The 20,798-nt window shown below is 40.7% G+C and overlaps 1 protein-coding gene across 1 annotated transcript in view; it reads right to left on the reverse strand.

Moving 5' to 3' along the window:
- Positions 1–20,798, reverse strand: part of KIAA1328 (KIAA1328 ortholog) — a 415,804-nt gene that overhangs the window by 20,689 nt on the left and 374,317 nt on the right. Inside the window, exon 9 of the mRNA XM_026455159.1 lies at positions 4,648–5,063. The gene's annotated coding sequence lies outside the window, so the exon portion shown is untranslated. The remainder of the gene's footprint in view (positions 1–4,647; positions 5,064–20,798) is intronic.

Genomic DNA, 20,798 nt, shown 5'->3' on the forward strand with positions numbered 1-20,798 from the left:
AGAGCGAAACTCCGTCTCAAAAAAAACAAAAACAAAAACAAAAACAAAGTTTTGCATGGATCTTCATAGCAGCATTCTTCATCATAACAACAACAACAATAACAAAATCGGGAACAACCCAAATGTCCATCAACTGATGAATGTATAAACAAAAATGTCATATATTCATATGATACCGTATTAATTTGGCAATCAAAAGGAACCATGTATATGTGACAGCATGGATGAACCTTGAAAACAATATGCTGTGAAAGAAGCTGGTCACAGAAGACCACATAGAATATGATTTCATTAATATGATGTGTCCAGATATGCAAATGTATAGAGACAGCAAGTCAATGGTTGCCTAAGGCTGGCAGTATGGAGGGTGACTGCTAAAGGGTATGGGTTTCTCTTTGGGGTGATGAAAATTGATTTTCTAAAATTGATTGTGGTGATGGTGGCAACTCTGTGAATATACAAAGACCACTGAACTGTACACTTTAAATAGGTAGACTGTACAGTATTTGAATAAATCTTATAAGGCTATTACCAAAAAAAAAAAAAGTAAAAAAAGGAAGTAGTGTCTATGGGCTTTGGTTGCTGATTGGCCAGGAGTGCTGAAAAGTCAAGAGTAAAAACTTGACTTTGACTCACCTCTTTATTTTATTTATTTATTTTTTTTGAGACGGAGTCTCGCTCTGTCGCCCAGGCTGGAGTGCAGTGGCCGGATCTCAGCTCACTGCAAGCTCCGCCTCACGGGTTTACGCCATTCTCCTGCCTCAGCCTCCCGAGTAGCTGGGACTACAGGCGCCCGCCACCTCGCCCAGCTAGTTTTTTGTATTTTTTAGTAGAGATGGGGTTTCACCGTGTTAGCCAGGATAGTCTCGATCTCCTGACCTCGTGATCCGCCCGTCTCGGCCTCCCAAAGTGCTGGGATTACAGGCTTGAGCCACCGCGCCCGGCCTGACTCACCTCTTTAAACTGGGCTTGGGTGAAAGCCAGTTTGTGAGGTGTTAAGGGGCAATGAATCCAAGACTGCTCTCTTTAGAAGTCTTGTTGTAAAAGAAAAGAGAGAACCACAATAGTGGAAAGAAGGGATGAGAAAGTCAGATGAAAGTCTGGGCTATTCACAGGGTATTTTTTTCAAATTACAGGGGATCTTACAGTTGATTGAAGTCTCCTTCATTTCCAGACTGGGTCTCCAGATTCCTAAACACCCAAATGGTGTTGCCAGTAATCTATGAGCAATTTTCATTTTCAGTTTGGGAGCTGTTTGAGTAATGATTCTGTTCCTGCTACCTGTGCCTTGGAGGGGCAAGTGTGAAGTCTCCTTATTCAGGTGCAGGTGCCAGCCTGGCTTTGTCTCTGTCTTAGTTGAATCCACAGGTGTGATCTCAGAATTGAGCATTTTAGGCACTGAAGCCCTCACATACATTCTTCCAGCAACTAAAGGCAACTAGGCAGGACCATTTTTCTTGTCTTAAAGTGCTGTGATATTTCTTCTTGCTGAGCAGCTATGGGGCTAGGCACAGAGAAGAGACTTTTAGAGGTGCACATAGATTGAATGTTCTGTTCCAACAAGCACACAATCTAGAGGCGGCTTGGTGTCCACGTGATGTGAGTGAGCAGGGGCCACAGCAGAAAAACCTACTGGGATGTGACAAACCATTTCATTTCTCTCAGTCGACCACAGGCTCCTGCTGTTTTAACAAGTACTGAGGAAAATAACATTTTGATAACCTGCAGCTCTGCACTAGCTTTCAAGCTATGCCTCACTGATCTGATGAGGGATGTTCAAGGGACAATTCAATATCAAACCCATATGGGGAAAATAGCCATAGAGATGATTTATTAACTTAAAATCTCATACGTACATAAACATTTGCCAACATTCAAAATACACTCTGAGCTGAGGATAAATTGTGAGTTGGAAGGAGTCCGCCACAGCCTCCATCTCTCTGCCCCATCAGGCCTCTCCTCTCCCGATTCTCTGGCCAGCAGATCTCTATTGTGAAGTTGGTGCCAGAAGCAGAGACAAGTGAACAGTGGCTCTGAGGAAGGAGAAAGAGTCCCTCCCACCCCATGACATTTGGGGTGCTCTAGAAAAGTCCCCATCATGGGGATCAGGTTTGAATAAACACAAGTTTGCCTCCTGGAAAGCGGACTGTCAGCAAACGCTTTTCTGTGATTCACTTTGGTTCTCTACATCAAGCACTGTGGGCCTTACTTAGGGAGTTCAAAGGACATGCTGTGTCCTTTTCCATTTTGTAAACATTGATTGGTTTTTCCTTCACAGGAGGTGGGCAGCAGGGTGGGCAATGCTGTGGCATTATCCGCAACATCCTCGGCATGTGTCCCGTCTTGCTTTGGGGAAGTGTCTAGAGGCTGGATGAGCAAATCCCAACCAGTCAAGGGTGGGGGACCTGACAGGGAGGAAAGGCAGATTCCTTTGTGCCAGATCCTTTCTCTTGGGATAGTCTGCAACAGCTTTGAGGCTCTGCAACAACCTTTCATTCATATGTATGCATATATTTCAAAATAAATTTAAATCGATTAAAATGTTAACAGGTACTATTCAATTAATAATGAAGACATTAGATTATATACAAATTTACATCCTATTGCCCTTGCACCAACACCAACAAAATGTCCACAAGTTAGAAAAAGGCAACTGGTGATGAGTTTGGCATGTGAAAAATGTATTGGCTGATGCTTTGCTGAAAGTTCATCTCTGCTTTTCCAAATTGGCCATTCATGGAGAGGCAAAGAAGCAATTAAACTCCACTCTGTGGCTGTGATCCCCCAAAAGCCTTTAGTTTAGACTATGTTTATTATTTTCCAAAGGCAAACAAGCTTCTTAAAGAAACTGTGATCCTTTTCTTGATCCTCTGGCATCTTCTCACTCCAGAGTTTTAAGGACACTGGAGTCCGGAATGGGCATGGGAGTAGTCTATGGGAGTCAGGTACACTTCAGCTAGTCATGACACAGGGGGCAAGGAAAAGAAAGTTCTGGCAACCTAATTTTAACTGAAAAAATGGCTGAGGGCTCTTAGTTTGCCATCCACCCATTTCTGCCATACCACAGAAAGCTCCACACTCCAAAGGCTTTACGATTTGGGATCAAACTGATTTGGTTACTCTCAGAGGTGAACTTTATAAAGAAATTTTAATCTGTAATGATTTTCCAACTTTTTAAGGGAATGACTACAACTAGTTAGTCCTGATTTTATGTTTATTTCAGAAGAAAAATATAATATTGGTAGGCTCCATTCTTTTCTCCTCCAAAGAATTAAAAAACCCAAGTGAAAGAAGGCTGGGTGGAGGTGACAGCACCAGGCTTAGCATGAAGAGACATGAGCTTTCGATCTATCTGGACAAGGAGGCTGCTTAACGAGGCTTTTCTAGATTGAAATAATCTAGTTTCAATTAAAATAATAATTCAGGGAAGCCACACAGATTCATTGCATGCAGGCTGCCCTGGGTGGTCTGACTTTGTCTACCAGCACTGACTAACAAAGTCTTGCTCCCAGTTTAAGTGGCGTTGGTAAAAAGGAGAGAAAAAAAGTCACACCCTCCAGATCACATAAAATTCCCAAGTAATACACATCTGGGAACACACTCTCCCCTTGCTTTCAATGACTGGAGAGTTTTGAACTCTGGCTAAACCAGGCTCATCATCCCCATTAGCTTGAGAGGCTACCAGGGACCACTGCAAGCTGAAGGACCCATCTCAAGAGCTCTGTGGGAGAAAAGACAGCAGATAGGATGAGGTCTGCACTGCATAACTTCCATAGGCTTTCTCTGGGTCAAAACGAGGCCCAGTGGTGGCACATACTCTGGCAAGTTGAGATGGTTCTTTGGGGCCATGAGCAGAGCACTTGTGGGGCCTGGTCAGCTTGTATCCTTTAATCCTCATGGAGGAAAAGGGAGGGCCAGAGGAAGCTCATCAGCTTGCAGCAGCCGGTGTCACTCTCTCTCTAGTGGCATTTTCCCTAGACACAACCACGGGAAGTACACAGGAGCGCGTGTGATGGGGGGTGGGAGGTGGGGTGAATAAGCTGAACACTTGAGTCAACAAAAATACCTAGAGATTGATTGTTCTTATTCATGCTGGAATATTGGAGGGGTGGTCATCTGAACACTGGTAGAAGAGTGCTTCAGGCTTGTGCCTCCACTGAATTTCCCCAGGGCTAATCACTCCCTGACATGATTTAGTGCTGCTTGCTCCCAAGGATTGGCTGGGTCTCACCCTCTAGCCCATTGAGCTCTTTGGTTATGGGATGGGCAGCTGCCAGGCTGATGGCTACTGAGACTGACTCACAATTGGCCATCAGTGTTGTTTGTGATGGCAGGGGCACCAACTCCAACTTCAGAATTAAAGGACCACTTATAGAGATGTAGTAGTGACAGAACAGGATGAGAAAGATGTGAGGGTTTGCCTTTCTGAAACTGCTTATGTTTCAAAGGGGTTACTTTTAGAGGGATCTTTCAATGGAGAGGTTTTTCTTGTACATAAAAGTGAGTCAGCCTTTTCTAGCAGAAGTATGAGAAGGAAACACTCTTGAAATGAGGCTGAATATGCAATGGTTTCCACCACACAGAAAGTATCCTATGTTAATTTTCTAATCTGTTTAGCATAAAAAAGATACCATCTTCCATTCCTACCCGCTTAGTGTGTTATCGAATGCCTGGTCTGATTGAAAACACCCTGGGTTGTTAGAATGATTTCTGTATTCAATACATAACAGGATGCTAGTGAGACAGGTCCCTGTGAAAGGAGAGACACAATTACTTTGCAATGAAATAATTTAAAATGTTAGATCGGCATGTGGGGAAACCCACAAATTTCCTAGGAAAATTTTGCAATATGTCAAATGAAAAATATATCTTCCAGAATCTGATTCTCCTCCAGCTCGTCAGGGGTTCTGTGCATCCCCATCTTCTTCCAGGTCGATTTTGGAAGACTGAGTCGGAAAGTACCATGATTCCAGGCCCCAGCTTCTCTGGAGGGACAGCGCTGAGGTTTGGGAGCAGAGTTTGGGCTCAGAGACTGAACCAAATCCAACAAAGATGTCTCATACCTGTAAGACATATAACCCAGACAGGAAAGGATCAGATTATTAGAAAATGAGAATCCAAGCCCAGCAGAAATGGGCTGTCCAGGGCAAGAATCAGATCACAGACCACATCGTGTGTAAGATGCTGCTTAGGGGAGCTTTTGTGAAGGTAAACACCAGAAGGACTTGAAGAACCTAGGCCCTGCTGCCTGTCCTTAAGCTCTTCTCTTCTGCTGACCTCTAACATTCCTTTATAACTTATGAAGAGAGACTGTAGAGTGGGAAGAGGAGTCATGATAACAGTAATGATATTAACAGTGACATTTACTGTAGGCTTACTGTCAGGCACTGTTCCTAACACTACAAATATTTAACCTTCCTATAGCCCTCTAAAGAACCCTATGAAGTAGGTACTGTACTACTCTCATCTCCATTATAAACATGCCATGCGGAAATTAAAGCTCAGGGAAGTAACTCATCTAACAGAAAGAGTCTAGAATTGAACCCAGGTGGTTTGTCCTCAGCACTCTCATCCAGGACACTAAAGCTGCCTGTCGAAATCTTCACAGACAGACAGACTTGGTTCAAATCTCTGTTCTACCATTTGCAAGCTGTGTAATATTGGGGAAGTTATTCGGTCTCTCAGTTCAGTCTTTTCATACATAAGGGGCTAGCAAAACTCCAGTGAGGATTAAATGAATTAATTGATAATACATAATAGGCACTGAATAAATGTTAGTTCCTTCCTGTTCACCCCCTTCCACTTTCTCTAGAAGTTTGGGAAAATATTCTAAATCTATAAAGACATCCCTCCAAAGAAAGACTGCCTTGTGTCCAGCATTCTTATCAGAAAGGGTAAGTGTGGAGCAGCTTAGAGATAAAGAAATAGTCTGGGGGCCGGGCAAGGTGGTTCACACCTGTAATCGCAGCACTTTGGGAGGCCAAGGTGGGTGGATCACTTGAGGTCAGAAGTTCGAGACCAGCCTGGACAACATGGTGAAACTCTGTCTCTACTAAAAATACAAAAATTAGGTGGGCATGGTGGCGTGTGCCTGTAGTCCCAGCTATTCAGGAGGCTGAGGCAGGAGAATCGCTTGAACCTGGGAAGTGGAGGCTGCAGTGAGCCGAGATTGTGCCACTGCACTCCAGCCTGGGCAATAGAGCAAACAAACAAACAACCCAACCAACCAACCAAACAAAAACAATCTGGGGTACCACATAGGGGCCTCAGGGGTAGCTGGGGCCAGAACATAGCTCCAAATTAATGGTGGTGACAATGGCAGAAGCAGCAATGGTGGGAGGCTGGGTTGTCTGTTTCCCAAGCCCACCCCTGTGGCAAAAATGTCATCTTTCTGGCCTGAGAACTGGGATAGGAACTGCTAGCATTAAGGCTATAAATGCCAGTAAATTATTAGAAAATAACAACATACATGTGGACATTACAATAAAGCATATCAGAGAGATATTAGAGTCCTTCAAAGATTTTAGAATCTCTGGTTTTAAAAACTGCTACAACACTGCAAAGTGAATATCCACAGGCTCGGAAATAAAAATTAAGGATTGTTGCATTCGATAGGAAAACACCCATTATTCTCATATGCAATTTCTAATGAACCAATTATTAATGAGGAATACAATTTTTAAATTTAATTTGTCTTTGTAATTGAAGATGCTGCCACAGAAAGCATAAACAGGCACTGTGAATTACAGACAAATCATTAAGTGATTTTTGGTTTCTTGTATGATCTCTATATGTTACAGGACATGCTACAGAAAACATTAAAATTACATTGTATAGATTTGTATTGAAAATTAAATTTCAACATGTATGAAACGAATGTGTATGAAGAGTTAACTCTTTTTAGAAAATCTGATTCCCAAAAATAATCACCTCTATATAAACTAAAATTCATATTTGGAAATACTTTATTAGAAATCTATCCAAATGTTGGCACAGCCTACAAAATAATCTTAGCAGCTCCACTGTCAGTTGCATCAACAGAAAGATCCTTCTCAAAATTAAAAATTACAAAAAATTGGGGGAAACAGTTCCAAGATGGCCAAATAGGAACAGATCCAGTCTGCAGCCCCCAGCGTGATTGACAAAGAAGACAGGTGATTTCTGCATTTCTAGCTGTGGCACCTGGTAATTGGGACTGGTTGGACAGTGGATGCAGCCCACGGAGGGCGAGCCAAAGCAAGGCGGGGCATTGCTGCACCCAGGAAGTGCAAGGGGTCGGGGATTTCCCTTTCCTAGCTAAGGGAAGCCGTCACTGACAGTACCTGGAAAATCGGGACACTGCCACCCAAATACTGTGCTTTTCCAACAGTCTTAGCAAATGGCACACCAGGAGATTATATCCCACAACTGGCTCAGCGGGTCCCAGCCCACAGAGCCTTGCTCTCTGCAGTCTGAGATCAACCTGTGAGACAGCAGCCTGGCAGGGGTAGGGGCGTCCGCCATTGCTGAGACTTGAGTAGGTAAACAAAGCAATCGGGAAGCTTGAACTGGGTGGAGCCCGCCGCAGCTCAACAAGGCCTGCCTGCCTCTGTAGACTCCACCTCTGGAGGAAGGTCACAGCTGAACAAAAGACAACAGGAACTTCTGCAGACTTAAACATCCTTGACAGCTCTGAAGAGAGCAGTGGTTCTCCCAGCATGGGGTTTGAGCTGTGAGAATGGACAGACTGCCTCCTCAAGAGGGTCCCTGACCCCCATGTAGCCTAACTGGGAGACACTTCCCAGTAGGAGCCTACTGATACCTCATATAGCTGGGTGCCCCTCTGAGACGAAGCTTCCAGAGGAAGGATCAGGCAGCAATATTGCAGTTCTGCAATATTTGCTGTTCTGCAGCCATGCGCTGGTGATACCCAGGCAAACAGGGTCTGGAGTGGACCTCCAGCAAACTCTAACAGACCTGCAGCTGAGGGACCTGTTAGAAGGAAAACTAACAAAACAGAAAGGAATAGCAACATCAACAAAAAGGACATCCACACCAAAACCCCATCTGTAGGTCACCATCATCAGAGACCAAAGGTAGATAAAACCACAAAGATGAGGAGAAACTAGAGCAGAAAAGCTGAAAATTCTAAAAAACCAGAGCACCTCTTCTCCTCCAAAGGATCACAGCTCCTCGCCAGAAATGGAACAAAGCTGGACAGTGAATAACTTTGACGACTTGACAGAAGTAGGCTTCAGAAGGTTGGTAATAACAAACTTCTCCGAGCAAAAGGAGGATGTTCGAACCCATCGCAAGGAAGCTAAAAACCTTGAAAAAAGATTAGACGAATGGCTAACTGGAATAAACAGTGTAGAGAAGACCTTAAATGACCTGATGGAACTGAAAACCATGGCAGGAGAACTACGTGACGCATCAGAAGCTTCAGCAGCCAATTCGATCAAGTGGAAGAAAGGGTATCAGTGATTGAAGATCAAATTAATGAAATGAAGTGAGAAGTTTAGGGAAGAAAAGAGTAAAAAGAAATGAACAAAGCCTCCAAGAAATATGGGAATATGTGAAAAGACCAAATCTACATTTGATTGGTGTACCTGAAAGCGATGGGGAGAATAGAACCAAGCTGGAAAACACTCTTCAGGATATCATCCAGGAGAACTTCCCCAACCTAACAAGGCAGACCAACATTCAAATTCAGGAAATACAGAGAACACCACAAAGATTCTCCTCGAGAAGAGCAACCCCAAGACACATACTTGTCACATTTACCAAAGTTGAAATGAAGGAAAAAATGTTAAGGGGCAGCCAGAGAGAAAGGTTGGGTTACCCACAAAGGGAAGCCCATCAGACTAACAGCAGATCTCTTGGCAGAAACTCTACAAGCCAGAAGAGAGTGGGGGCCAATATTCAACATTCTTAAAGAAAAGAATTTTCAACCCAGAATTTCATATCCAGCCAAACTAAGCTTCATAAGTGAAGGAGAAATAAAATCCTTTACAGACAAGCAAATGCTGAGAGATTTTGTCACCACCAGGCTTGCCTTACAAGAGCTCCTGAAGGAAGCACTAAATATGGAAAGGAACAACCAGTACCAGCCACTGCAAAAACATGCCAAATTGTAAAGACCATCAATGCTAGGAAGAAACTGCATCAACTAATGAGCAAAATAACCAGCTAACATCATAATGACAGGATTGAATTCACACATAACAATATTAATTTTAAATGTAAATGGGCTAAATGCCCACAATTGAAAGACACAGACTGGCAAATTGGGTAAAGAGTCAAGCCCCATCAGTGTGCTGTATTCAGGAGACCCATCTTACGTGCAGAGACACACATAGGCTCAAAATAAAGGGATGGAGGAAGATCTACCAAGCAAATGGAAAGGAAAAAAAAAAAAAAAAAGCAGGGGTTGCAATCCTGGTCTCTGATAAAACAGATTTTAAACCAACAAAGATTAAAAAAAAAAAGAGAGAGAGAGACAAAGAAGGCCATCACATAATGGTAAAGGGATCAATTCAACAGGAAGAGCTATCTTAAATATATATGCACCCAATATAGGAGCACCCAGATTCATAAAGCAAGTCCTTAGAGACCGACAAAGAGACTTAGACTCCCAAAAAATAATATTGGGAGACTGTAACACCCCACTGTCAATATTAGACAGATCAACAAGACAGAAGGTTAACAAGGATATCCAGGACTTTAACTCAGCTCTGCACCAAGTGGACCTAATAGACGTCTACAGAACTCTCCACCCCAAATCAACAGAATATACATTCTTCTCAGCACTGCATCACACTTATTCCAAAATTGAGCACATAGTTGGAAGTAAAGCACTCCTCAGCAAATGTAAAATAACATAAATCACAACAAACTGTCTCTCAGATCACAGTGCAATCAAATTAGAACTCAGAGTTAAGAAACTCACTCAAAACTGCACAACTACATGGAAACTGAACAATCTGCTCCTGAATGACTACTGGGTACATAATGAAATGAAGGCAGAAATAAAGATGTTCTTTGAAACCAATGAGAACAAAGACATGACGTACCAGAATCTCTGGGACACATTTAAAGCAGTGTGTAGAGGGAAATTTATAGCACTAAATGCCCACAAGAGAAAACAGGAAAGATCTAAAATCAACACTCTAACATCACAATTAAAAGAACTACAGAAGCAAGAGCAAACACATTCAAAAGCTAGCAGAAGGTAAGAAATAACTAAGATCAGAGCAGAACTGAAGGAGATAGAGACACAAACCCTTAAAAAAATCAAGGAATCCAGGAGCTGGTTTTTTGAAAAGATAAACAAAATTGATAGACCACTAGCAAGATTAATAAAGAAAAAAGAGAGAAGAATCAAATAGACGCAATAAAAAATGATAAAGGGGATATCACCACCGATTCCACAGAAGTACAAACTACCATCAGAGAATACTATAAACACCTCTATGCAAATAAACTAGAAAATCTAGAAGAAATGGATACATTCCTGGACACATACACCCTCCCAAGACTAAACCAAGAAGAAACTGAATCCCTGAATACACCAATAACAGGCTCTGAAATTGGGGCAATAATTAATAGCCTACCAACCAAAAAAAGTCCAGGATCAGACAGATTCACAGCCGAATTCTACCAGAAGTCCAAAGAGGAGCTGGTACCATTCCTTCTGAAACTATTCCAATGAATAGAAAAAGAGGGACTACTACCTAACTCATTTTATGAGGCCAGCATTATCCTGATACCAAAGCCTGGCAGAGACACAACAAAAAAAGAGAATTTTAGACCAGTATCCCTGATGAACATCGATGCAAAAGTCCTCAATAAAATACTGGCAAACTGAATTCAGCAGCACATCAAAAAGCTTATCCACCACGATCAAGTTGGCTTCATCCCTGGGATGCAAAGGATGGTTCAACATACTCAAATCAATAAACGTAATCCATCACAAAACAGAACCAAAAACAAAAACCACAAGATTATCTCAATAGATAGAGAAAAGTCCTTGACAAAATTCAACAGTCCTTCAGGCTAAAAACTCTCAATAAACTAGGTACTGATGGAACGTATTTCAAAATAATAAGAGCTATTTATGACAAACCCACAGCCAATCTCATACTGAATGGGCAAAAACTGGAAGCATTCCCTTTGAAAACTGGCACAAGACAGGGATGCCCTCTCTCACCACTCCTATTCAACATAGCGTTGGAAGTTCTGGCTAGGGCAATCAGGCAGGGAAAGAAATAAAGGGTATTCAATTAGGAAAAGAGGAAGTCAAATTGTCCCTGTTTGCAGATGACTTGATTGTATATTTAGAAAACCCCATCGTCTCAGCCCCAAATCTCCTTAAGCTGGTAAGCAACTTCAGCAAAGTCTCAGGATACAAAATCAATGTGCAAAAATCACAAGCATTCCTATACGGCAATAACAGACAAACAGAGTCAAATCATGAATGAACTCCCATTCACAATTGCTACAAAGAGAATAAAATACCTAGGAATACAACTTACAAGGGACATGAAGGACCTCTTCAAGGAGAACTACAAACCAGTGCTCAATGAAATAAAAGAGGATACAAACAAATGAAAGAACATTCCATGCTCATGGATAGGAAGAATCAATATTGTGAAAATGGCCATACTGCCCAAGGTAATTTATAGATTCAATGCCATCCCCATCAAGCTACCAATGACTTTCTTCACAGAATTGGAAAAAACTACTTTAAAGTTCACATGGAACCAAAAAAGAGCCTGCATTGCTAGGACAATCCTAAGCCAAAAGAACAAAGCTGAAGGCATCACGTTACCTGACTTCAAACTATACTACAAAGCTACAATAACCAAAACAGCATGGTACTGGTACCAAAACAGAGATATAGGCCAATGGAACAGAACAGAGGCCTCAGAAATGATGCCACACATCTACAACCATCTGATCTCTGACAAACCTGGCAAAAACAAGAAATGGGGAAAGGATTCCCTATTTAATAAATGATGCTGGGAAAACAGGCTAGCCATAAGTAGAAAGCTGAAACTGGATCCCTTCCTTACACCTTATACAAAAATTAATTCAAGATTGATTAAAGACTTAAATGTTAGACCTAAAACCATAAAAACCCTGGAAGAAAACCTAGGCAATACCATTCAGGACATAGGCATGGGCAAGGACTTCATGTCTAAAACACCAAAAGCAATGGCAACAAAAGCCAAAATAGACAAATGAGATCTAATTAAACTAAAGAACTTCTGCACAGCAAAAGAAACTACCATCAGAGTGAACAGGCAACCTACAGAATGGGAGAAAATTTTTGCAATCTTTCCATTTGACAAAGGGGTAATATACAGAATCTACAAAGAACTTAAACAAATTTACATGAAAAAATCAAACAAACCTATCAGAAAGTGGGCAAAGGATATGAACACACACTTCTCCAAAGAAGACATTTATACAGCCAACAGACACATGAAAAAATGCTCATCATCACTGGTCATCAGAGAAATGCAAATCAAAACCACAATGAGACATCATCTAACACCAATTAGAATAGCGATCACTAAAAAGTCAGGAAATAACGGGTGCTGGAGAGGATGTGGAGAAATAGGAAGACTTACACTGTTGGTGGGACTGTAAACTAGTTCAACCATTGTAGATGACAGTGTGGTGATTCCTCAAGGATCCAGAACTAGAAATACCCATTTGACCCAGCAATCCCATTACTGGGTATACACCCAAAGAATTATAAATCATGCTACTATAAAGACACATGCACACGTATGTTTATTGTGGCACTATTTACAATAGCAAAGACTTGGAACCAACCCAAATGTCCATCAATGATAGACAGGATTAAGAAAATGTGGCACATATACACCATGGAATACTATGCAGCCATAAAAAAGGATGAGTTCATGTCCTTTGTAAGGACATGGATGAAGCTGGAAACCACCATTCTGAGCAAACTATCGCAAGTGCAGAAAACCAAACACCGCATGTTCTCACTCAGGTGGGAACTGTACAATGAGAACACTTGGACACCGGAAGGGGAACATCACACACTGGGGCCTGTCGTGGGGTGGGAGGAGGGGGGAGGGATAGCATTAGGAGAGATACCTAATGTAAATGATTAGTTAATGGGTACAGCACACCAACATGGCACATGTATACATATGTACACGTTGTGCACATGTACCCTAGAACTTACAGTATAATAATAAAAAAAATTACAAAAAATTTTTGTAATCTCATTTGGTAAGAGTGACTGATGTTGCTTTTAATTATATCACCTAAAGTTGTTAAAATTGTACATTCTAATGACTTAATAAATGAATTTGGGCTGGGCCCAGTGGTTCATGCAGTGTGTGCAGTGGCGCACGCCTGTAATCCCAGCACTTTGGGAAGCCGAGGTGGGTGGATCACTTGATGTCAGGAGTTTGAGACCAGCCTGGCCAACATGGTGAAAAACCCCATCGCTACAAAAATACAAAAATTAACTGGGTATGGTGGCTCGTGCCTGTAGTCCCAGCTATTCGGGAGGCTGAGGCAAAGGAATTGTTTGAACCCAGGAGGTGGAGGTTGCAGTGAGACAAGATTGTGCCACTGAAGCGTGGATGACAGAGTGAAACTCTATCTCAAAAAATAATAAATAAATAAATAAATTTGAAGAAAAGTGAGTCAGAAAAACTTAAGGTTAATCAAGTTATCACATTAATAAAGTATTATTTTATCATATAAAATTATGATACCCAAAATATAATTTTTTCCTATCTGTAGTTTTTATCATTCATATATTACTATTACCCTTCATGCTTTATTGATGTCCTTTTAAAGAAAAAATCTTTGTATTCTAGCACCTTTAATTGCACTTTTTCCTTCTTTCTGAACAAGGGGCCCCACATTTTCATTTTACACTGGTCTGGCAAGTTATGTTGCTGGCCCTGCCCTCAAGTCCCAGGCAAGATTTGACTACTGTCTCAGGCATGGAAATGTCATGACATTTTCTATGGTATGAAAATCTGTAAATTCAAATCCTTTCTGGCAGATTTTTCTTTTGCAGCTTTTATTGTCACAGAATGAAGGCAATATTTCAGTACAGTTATCTGTCATTCAAAACAATGATTTCTGTGTTCAATCAACACATTCTGTGTTTAAGGTGTAAACCTATGACTGGAGTACTGCTTCTAGGAAATTTTTGCTTATGAGCAGGACAGACCTACTTCATGCTCAAGGAATGAGCTTTGTTTGAACTTTCCTTTGAGATACATGGTAATCTTGTGGTTATATCCATCTCTTAATATATAGATCATTAAATGTTTTTTAAAATCAAACAATGGAAAATCTACACTTTTCTATCGAATTTCATGCTTAAAATAGCTAAGGGGAGGATATTCTGAGTGAGAAAATAATCTGCTGCTTTCTCTATTAAAAAGTAGAGCCAAAATAATTGGGAAAGAGAAAATAGATCAGAAATAAACCTTTTAGAGATGCAAACTGAAATCCAGAGCAACAATAAGGATTTGTGTTTCGTCTAAAGACTGATGTAATAGGTACCAACATATTCAATCATTTGAAAGAAAACTGTGGGTTTCCCATCAAAAAGTGGGGAAAGGATATGAACAGACATTTCTCAAAAGAAGGCATTCATACAGCCAACAGACACATGAAAAAATGCTCATCATCACTCGCCATCAGAGAAATGCAAATCAAAACCACAATGAGATACCATCTCACACCAGTTAGAATGGCAATCATTAAAAAATCAGGAAACAACAGGTGTTGGAGAGGATGTGGAGAAATAGGAACACTTTTACACTGTTGGTGGGATTGTAAACTAGTTCAACCATTATGGAAAAGAGTATGGCAATTCCTCAAGGATCTAGAACTAGATGTACCATATGACCCAGCCATCCCACTACTGGGTATATACCCAAAGGATTATACATTATTCTACTACAAAGACACATGCACACGTATGTTTATTGCGGCACTATTCACAATAGCAAAGACTTGGAATCAGCCCAAATGTCCATCTGTGACAGACTGGATTAAGAAAATGTGGCACATATACACCATGGAATACTATGCAGCCATAAAAAAGGATGAGTTTGCGTCCTTTGTAGGGACATGGATGCAGCTGGAAACCATCATTCTTAGCAAACTATCATAAGAAGAGAAAACCAAACACCGCATGTTCTCACTCATAGGTGGGAACTGAACAATGAGATCACTTGGACTCGGGAAGGGGAACATCACACACTGGAGCCTATCATGGGGAGGGGGGAGGGGGGAGGGATTGCATTGGGGAGTTATACATGATATAAATGATGAATTGATGGGTGCTGACGAGTTGATGGATGCAGCACACCAACATGGCACAAGTATACATATGTAACAAACCTACATGTTATGCACATGTACCCTAGAACTTAAAGTATAATAAAAAATAAATAAATAAAAATAAAAATAAAAAAAAAGAAAACTGTGGGTTTCAAATTCTTTCAGAGTACTCATCACTATGAAATATAGTAAAAAAAATTTAAAACATGGAAATAATGACCCACCATACTATAGAAACTTAGATCTGACATATTAGGATAAGTTATACAATAGCAAATTACTTTCGGAATTCCAATGGCTTAATACAATTCAATTATTCTTCATGCTCATCCTATATACTCAAAGTAGGTCCAGGCAGACAGTGGTTCCATCGCCTAGAATGTGGGTTTCTCAATTGTCTTGGCAGGAAAACAGACTGAAGAACTGTGCACAGGCTTTCCATAGCATGCAAGTGACAAAACACTTCTTATATCCGACTGGCCAGAATCCAGTTATGTCTCTCCAGAAGGAGATAACTGGATATTGGCGAACACTACTAATGCCTACCCATGGAGGAATGAGTCTTAACATAATCTGGAATAATTTTCTTATTTTATTGATGAGGAAACTGAGGCCCAGAGAGGTATAAGTGAACTGAATGGAGTCACAGAGCAAATGAGTGGCAGAGCCAAGTGGTTTTTAACCCAGGCCCCTTGACTTCCCAGACTAGTACATCTTCAATCTTTCCATCAAGATAAGTAAGAGGTGACACTAAAGCAAGAGCAAAAGAAGGTTGCAGTTACCAACTACATTTTATTTTAAAAGTATAGCATAATTAGTTGTAACTGAGCTATGTTTTCCTCCAACAAATTAATCTACTCAAGTACAAATGCTTATCTTTATGTTTATGCTGTTATCATAAAAATTCTACTTCTCTCTCTAGGAGCCACATTCAATCATAGATTAGACTGCGGCAGAAGAATCAGAAAGTATGTGGTAAGCAGGGCTCCGATTTCAGTTGTACCTCATAACTAATTTTGTTCAATAAGTTTACTGACAGTACTTTTGCTATCAAGAAAAACCAAATGATTTGGCAATTAAGAAGCAACAATATACCCAAGATTATTCCAAAAAGCAAAGCTTGAGAAATGACCCAATTTAATACAAGAATTATATATGCAATAAATCAAAATGAAAAATGAATTCCTATGGGATTTTACACTAAATGTCAGAAAAGAGCAGTGTATTTATCAGCTGTGTTCTGTGAGCAGTGTGTTTTAGGTTGCTAAGGAGACATGTGATAGGAGACTATAAAAGTTGATTAGCTTGGCCTGATCCTGCTGGGGCTCTGTGGTAGTCAAACAATTTAAAGGGACCTACAACGTATCCATATCCATAAAGTACCATCCCTTGAAAAACCCAGATGATGTTTTAGCCATAGGTATTAACTATATTGGCCTGTCTTACCTCTGTACTTCACAGAGCCGGTACGCATGAGTTACCTAGGCACACAGGCTGAATTTAATAGCCTCATTATGGAGAAGAGATAAACAAAAGGCTTATCTGATCTGCTCTGCCAGTCCCATCCTGGAGGTAATCTGGACCAAGCTGGAGTGGCATTAATTCCGTCTTCCTACAGCTCTTTCGTTTGCCTCTGAACTAGCAAGATAACAAGACAAAATCCAGAGGAGGATGTAGCCTCTGCTGATTTGACTTGACTCCATGTTACCAACTCAAGAAAGGCCAGTCTGATGTGGTGTCCAAGAATAGTAGCACATGGCCTAGAAACAAACTGATTTTATGGTCCATCCATGGACTGCACCTGATGAGAAACTAACGATGTTACTGGACCTTTCCCCTCCCATTTCCTTTTTTGATTTTTTGTGATTTCAGTAGACATCTCCTGATTTTCCTTCCATATCACCAACATCCTCTTCCTTTCTTGCCTTTTACATGAAAGAATGCCCCAGGGCTCAGTCCTTTGCTCTCATATCCTAGGTGATGCTATTCATTCTCATGGGATTTAATAACATCTATACGTTAATGATGGCTAAATGAAGAGCTCCAATATCAACCTTGTCCCTGAGTTCCAGACTCACATTCCCAACTGCTACTTGATATATTTACTTGGAAGTGTAATGGGCATCTCAAACTATCCAAAACAGAACTCTTTCTTTTTCTCTGAATCCCACTTCTCTCAATCAACCCAGTGGCTCAGGCTAAAAACCTGCTGCTATTCTCGATTCTTACCTCTGGGCCTTTGCATGTGTTTCACCCTCTGTGTCGGATGCCTTCTTTCAGATCTTTGCCTGCTCTCTCCATTCATCTACGTCTTCATTTAAATGTCACCTCCTCAAAGAGGTCTTCTTTAGCCACTCCATCCGAAATAACCATCACTCCACAGTCACCTTATTGCTTTATGGTTTTTATTTTCTTTGTATCACTCAATACACACACACAGACACATAGACACACACACACACACACTATATATATATCTCCTATTGCCCCAATGGTATGGGCTCCATAAGAGTAGGGTCATTATTTTATTTACTGCTGTTATCTCCATGCAAAGCATGGTATCTGGCACAAGGTAGGTGCTCAGTATTTGTTGGAAAAAAAACAAAAACAAAAACAAAAAACCAATGGTCTTACGACTTAAGGTTCAGCACCTTCTTCCATGGGCAACTTTTTAAAAATCTTTAGACGGCTCATCAATTTATTTCAAAAATTCTGAAAAGCATTACCCATCCATCAATTCTTTGTTTACAAAAAAAGGATGCTTACACATATGATTTGTGCAAATTACTTTTTTCACTTAATATATTGGGACCATTTTTCCATATGATATTTTACATTATCTTTAATGACTTCAGATTACTTCACCTCCTGGATGTGCTCTGATTTACATTAATACAACCAATGCCCTGTTAAAGAGTAATTAGGTTAGGTCCACAAGTCCTTCAAGACTAAATCAACTGTCTCTTGTTTCTTCAGCCAATACCCAGAAGGTACTTCCCATTCCAGTTCATCATAGGTTAGCAAGCTACTGCTATGATGTTCTGTAATATCTCTCCCTTTATTCCCAGCCCTCGTCCTCACTCCCATTGCTTCTGGAGCTTTTGCTTCACAATACACACTGCTATATTTTGCATTCTTTTTAGATTATACCTTCTATCTCCTAGTTTTAACTGAAACCTGGCTCTTTCTTCAGGTCAATGCTTCCTTTACATCCTTCTGAGTGGAAATCGTTTATATTCAACATGTGCTATATATTTCAGGGTCAAGAGGTAGGACTGGAATCATTTCTTTTGGCCCAGTCTCTCATTAAATTACTATTCCTTTGAGGATCCTGTCATCTGCTCTGTCATCCTCAACTGTGAACCCACTTGCTCCCAGTCACTGAAGATGTTAACACCTGATTCACAATATTCCCCTCCAATTCAACCCTGACCATCATCCCTGCTAATGTCAGCATCACAAGAATGACACTCAGTCAATATTCTGATGTCTTAGTTTTTTGACCTTCTCTCAATTCAAAAGACTTTAATGGCAAGCCTTTCCAATAGTCCTATCCTAGAACTTGTCATAAATTAAAAGTACATCTCTTCTGAATTCAGTAATTCAAATATCCCAGGTACTTTCTGATGCCCATAGATTACTCTTCAAGCTTGGTTTTTCAGCCATTCCTACTATCTCTGCCTGCTGGTCCCACCAGACCAATGTAGGGGGAGGAGGGAAGGTGGTAAAAAGAAAAGAAAGTTTTATCTGAGGTATGTGAGCTCCTTTAAATTTAAATTTTAAAAAGGTCAGTTCTGGCCAGGCGTGGTGGCTCACGCCCATAATCCCAGCACCTTGGGAGGCCGAGGCAGGAGAATTGCCTGAAGTTGGCAGTTCGAGACCAGCCCGGCCAACATGGTGAAACCCCATCTCTACTACAAATACAAAATTAGCCAGGCATGATGGCACATGTCTGTAATCCCAGCTACTTGGGAGGCTGAGGCAGGAGAATCGGTTGAGCCTGGGAGTGGAGGTTGCAGTGAGGTGAGATCACGCCACTGCACTCCAGCCTGGGCAATGAGCGAAACTCCATCTAAATAAATAAATAAATAAATAAATAAATAAATAAATAAATCCTCTTGCACCACAGGTGATTGCTCCCTCTGACCTATTCACGTGCTCCAGGTGACTGCAGAGTTTGCAGAGATGTTTGGGCTATAGCTTAGGATGTGAAGTGACCTCACAGGGCCTCACCAAAAGAACATTTTTAGGGACTCCTCCCCATTGGCTCCTGTAGATAGGTACAATATGAAGGTTTGGACCCTCATACCTCTGAGCATTCTGCTGCCACCCGGCAGTTACAGAAAACCCAAGGCACATAAGAGAGCGATTTACAATTACTGGGTGACACCTAGAGGAGTGATACTCATAAGCAGGACACATGGACCCAAAACATACACGGCCTTGGTCACTTTTGAAAAGTTCCTAAATTATGGGAAATCAAGCTTCAAAATCTGAGCACTCTTTTTAGAAACACTAGCTGGGTATATATATAATACTTACGGGATGTCATGTTGTAAATATCTAGGAAAGTTAGGAACGACATAACCTGGGGTGGTCATAAGCTGCAACAGCCAAAATGGGGATCTTTTGAAATGGCTAAAACAATTTATTTGCATGCACAATTGGAAAAAAGGCTAGTTTTAGAAGCAGACAAATTGATGGGGGACGTACTTCCAATGTCATCTAGAAACTTCTCAAAGAAGTTTTGAGAAAATTGACTCAAGAGGTAAACAAAGAATACTTGAAACTATTTCTGAATTTAAAAAGACTTTAGAGGTTTTCTCCTTTTCACCTCCAACTACTCTTTCTCTTTCTACATTTTTGCCATCATATTCTCTCTTATCTGAACTCCCCTGTTCTGATTTGCCTTTTCACTTATCACCACTGCCTAAGGAAACTCTCCAGGTCTTTTCTAAAAATGTAGCTTGTAAGAGAATTCAGCATTGTACTAAAAGGCCAGATGAATCTGTACTTTATTATTTTCAAAGGTTTGAAAAAACCTTTAAGCAATATTCTAGATGGCTGGTGCTAGCCTCCAAGATCACCAGAATGATTTCTTTATAAATTCTATGTTCCTCAATGGCTTAAATGAAGACTTGGTTATCTTAGTTAAAAGACACCAGCTTTATTGGGTGAATATATAAATACCCATGAGTTTTTAAGCTTGGCCGATCAACTTTCTAAAACTCTTCAGAAAGAAGAAAACACTAAGGCCCCAGAGGTTATGAATTTGCAACGACAACTGACTAGTCAAACGAGGCCTTTTAAGAAAAGATATGTGCCTCTTTCTAATGATCAAACAGGTGTTTGCTTCTATTACAAAATGCCTGGCCATTTCAAACAAGATTGTAGAAAACTTAAATGACAGCAGGAACAAAAAGACAGGACCCCCATAAATGAATAGGGTTGCTCTCTGAGGA

This window comes from Piliocolobus tephrosceles, chromosome 18 (genome assembly GCF_002776525.5).
Source record: "Piliocolobus tephrosceles isolate RC106 chromosome 18, ASM277652v3, whole genome shotgun sequence".
In the NCBI taxonomy this organism is placed as follows: domain Eukaryota; kingdom Metazoa; phylum Chordata; class Mammalia; order Primates; family Cercopithecidae; genus Piliocolobus; species Piliocolobus tephrosceles.